At 32.8% G+C, this 3,740-nt stretch overlaps 1 non-coding gene across 1 annotated transcript; it reads left to right on the top strand.

Annotated features, from left to right (window-relative positions):
- Positions 1 to 823: 823 nt before the first annotated feature.
- Positions 824 to 931, top strand: LOC148547736 (small nucleolar RNA R71). Its single transcript, XR_015897613.1, has one exon. It is a non-coding gene; the product is annotated as a small nucleolar RNA R71 (small nucleolar RNA).
- Positions 932 to 3,740: the final 2,809 nt, after the last annotated feature.

Here is a 3,740-nt window from a genome sequence, read left to right as displayed (position 1 = left end):
GTCCCATGAGGCTTTTCTCACTGGGATTCACGTCCTCCTCACTCCCTCCAGGTTCGGCCATATTGGTCATGGTTATGGCCTTGCACTCTCTCTTGGGATTTTCTTCTGTATTGCTTGGGAGAGTACTTGGAGGAGTGTCAGTAATCTTCTTACTCAGCTGACCCACCTGTGCCTCCAAACTTCTAATGGATTACCTTGTTTCATTCATGAAACTCAGTGTGGTCTTCAATAGATCAGAGACCATGGTTGCCAGGCCAGAATGGCTCTGTTCAGAATTCTCTGTCTGTTGCTGAGAAGATGATGGAAAAGGCTTGCTATTGTTAAATCTATTTCTTCCACCATTATTGTTGAAGCCTTGTTGAGGCTTCTGTTAGTCCTTCCATGAGAAATTTGGATGATTTCTCTATGAAGGATTATAGGTATTTCTATAGGCTTCTCCCATGTAATTCACCTCTGCCATTGCAGGGTTCTCAGGATCATAAGCTTCTTCTTCAGAAGATGCTTCTTTAGTACTGTTGGATGCAGCTTGCAATCCATTTAGACTCTGAAAAATCATATTGACTTGTTGAGTCAATATTTTGTTCTGAGCCAATATGGCATTCAGAGTATCAATTTCAAGAACTCCCTTCTTCTGAGGCGTCCTATTGTTTACAAGATTCCTCTCAGAGGTGTACATGAACTGGTTATTTGCAAACATTTAAATGAGTTCCTGAGCTTCTGTAGGGGTTTTCAAATGAAGAGATCCTCCTACAGAATGGTCCAAAGACATTTTTGACAACTCAGACAGACCATCATAGAATATACATATGATGCTCCATTCTGAAAGCATGTCAGTAGGACACCTTTTGATCAGTTGCTTATATCTTTCCCAAGCTTCATAGAGGAATCCACCTTTCTTCTGTCTGAAGGTTTAGATTTCCATTCTAAGCTTGCTCACCTTTTGAGGTGGAAAGAATTCGGGCAGAAAAGCACTGACCAGCTTATCCCAAGAGTTCAGGCTATCTTTAGGTTGTGAATCCAACCATGTTCTAGCTCTGTCTCTTACAGCAAAGGGGAAAAGCAGAAGCTTGTAGACCTCGGAATCAACTCCATTGGTCTTGACAGTGTCACAGACTTGCAAGAATTCAGCTAAAAACTGATGGGAATCTTCCATTGAAAGTCCATGAAACTTGCAGTTCTGCTGCATCAGAGAAACTAATTGAGGCTTAAGCTCAAAATTGTTTGTCCCAATTGCAGGGAGTGAGATGCTTCTTCCATAGAAGTTAGAAGAGGGTGCAATATAGTCACCAAGCATCTTCCTTGCATCTCCACCATTGTTATTAGGTTCGGCCATGTCTCCTTCTTTTTCGAAAACTTCTGTCAGGTCCTCTCCAGAGAGTTGTGATTTAGCTTCCCTTAGCTTCCTCTTCAGAGTCCTTTCAGGTTCAGGGTCAGCTTCAACAAGAATGTTCTTATCCTTGTTCCTGCTCATATGAAAAAGAAGAGAACAAAGAAAATATGGAATCCTCTATGTCACAGTATAGAGATTCCTTATGTAAGTAGAAGAAGAGAAGAATAGAAGAAGGGGAAGAGAAAAACTCGAACACAGAGAAGAAGATGGGTTCGAATTTTGAGTGGGAGAGGAGTGTTAGTAGATGAATAAATAAATAGAAGGAGATGAGAGAGGAAATAATTCGAATTTAATTAAAATAAAAGGGAATTATTTTTGTTTTTATTTCAAATATTAGTTAAAATTCGAAATTTAAAAAGAGAAATAAAATTAAAATTTGAAACAATTAGTTAAATAAAAAGAATTAAAAAAAAGGTGAGGAGTTTTCAAAAATTAGAGAGAGAAAATTAGTTAGGTAGTTTTGAAAAAGATAAGAATCAAACAAAAAGATAAGATTAATTGAAAAAGATTTGAAAGTCAATTTTGAAAAGATAAGAAGTTAGAAAATATTTTGAAATTAAGTTTTGAAAAAAAGATATGATTGAAATTTATTTTGAAAAAGATTTGAAAAAGAGATTTAAAAAGATTTGATTTTGAAAATTGAAGTTGATTACTTGACTAATAAGAAACTAAAAGATATGATTCTAAAATTTAAAGATTGAACCTTTCTTAATAGGCAAGTAACAAGCTTTAAAATTTTTGAATCAATCACATTAATTGTTAGTAAAGATTTTGAAATTATGAAATGAAATTAAGAAAAAGATTTTGAAAATCATTTTTAAAATTTTCGAAAATCATAAAAGAAAAACGAAAAAGATTTGATTTTTGAAAATTAAAGTTGATTACTTGACTAACAAGAAACTAAAAGATATGATTTTTAAAATTTAAAGATTGAACATTTCTCAATAGGCAAGTAACAACTTGAGATTTTTGAATCAATCACATCAAATATTTTGTATTAATTTCGAAAAAAATAAAAAAAGATTTTGAAATCATTTTGAAATTTTCGAAAATATGAAAGAAAAAATGAAAAAGATTTGAATTTTGAAAAAGATTTGAAAAAGATAGAGTTTTTAAATTAAAAATTTGACTTGACTCATAGGAAACAACTAAATTTTGGAAATTTTTTGAAAATGTCAACTCAAATATTCGAAATTTATGAGAAGAATAAGGGAAATATATTTTTTTGATTTTTGAATTTTTAATGAAGAAAGAGAAAAAAAGAAAAGATATCATTTTTATGTTTTTCTCTTTTTTATTAAACAACAAAAATGAAATAACACATAAGAATTGAAGATTAAAATAAAAATGCATGCAAGAACACTTTGAATGTCAAGATGAACACCAAGAACACTTTGAAGATCAAGATGAACATCAAGAACTTATTTTTGAAAATTCTTAAGAAAAGATACACATGCAAGACACCAAACTTAGAAATTTTCAAACTTTAGACACTAAGGATTCAAAAATGCATATGAAAAACAAGAAAAGACACAAAGCAAGAAAAATTAAAGATCAAACAAAGAAAATCCTCAAGAACAACTTGAAGATCATGAAGAACACCATGCATGAGTTTTTTCGAAAATTTAGAGGAAAGTTAAAAAGATGCAATTGACACCCAATTTAAAATTTGACACAAGACTCAAACAAAAACACAAAATTTTTTGTTTTTTTTATGATTTTATTAAATTTTTTTGGTATTTTTCGAAAATATTTTGGAAAAAGAAAAATAAGGATTTCAAAATTTTTAATAAGAATTTCAGGAATCATGCAACGTTAGTCTAAAACTCCGGTCCAGGAATTAGACATGGCTTACTAGCCAGCCAAGCTCTCAGTGAAAGCTTCGGTCCAAAACACTAGACATGGCCAATGGCCAGCCAAGCTTCAGCATACAAATCAGACATACAACAGCTGATCAGATGAGAGTCCAAGGGCTCTTGCCATGATAAGTGGAAGCCTCAGTTCAAAAATTAGACATGGCTTAACAGCTAGCCAGGTTTCAACAGATCATGATGAAACTCTAGAATTCATTCTTAAAATTCTGAAGAACAAAATAAATATTTTGAATTTCTTTTTTGAAAATAAAAATAAGATAAAGTTACCTAATTTGAACAACAAGATGAATCATCAGTTGTCCAAACTCGAACAATCCCCGGCAACGGTGCCAAAAACTTGGTGCACAAAATTGCGATCTCAACGGTGCCAAAAACTTGGTACGCACGATTATAATCTCAATTCTTCTTCACAACTTCGCACAACTAACCAGCAAGTGCACTGGGTTGTCCAAGTAATAAACCTTACGTGAGTAAGG

The sequence above is a fragment of the Arachis ipaensis genome, chromosome B8 (genome assembly GCF_059453495.1).
Source record: "Arachis ipaensis isolate K30076 ecotype BB chromosome B8, ASM5945349v1, whole genome shotgun sequence".
Taxonomy (NCBI): domain Eukaryota; kingdom Viridiplantae; phylum Streptophyta; class Magnoliopsida; order Fabales; family Fabaceae; genus Arachis; species Arachis ipaensis.
The sequence above is the reverse complement of the archived record's forward strand: the minus strand, read 5'-3'. Positions and strand labels throughout refer to the sequence as shown.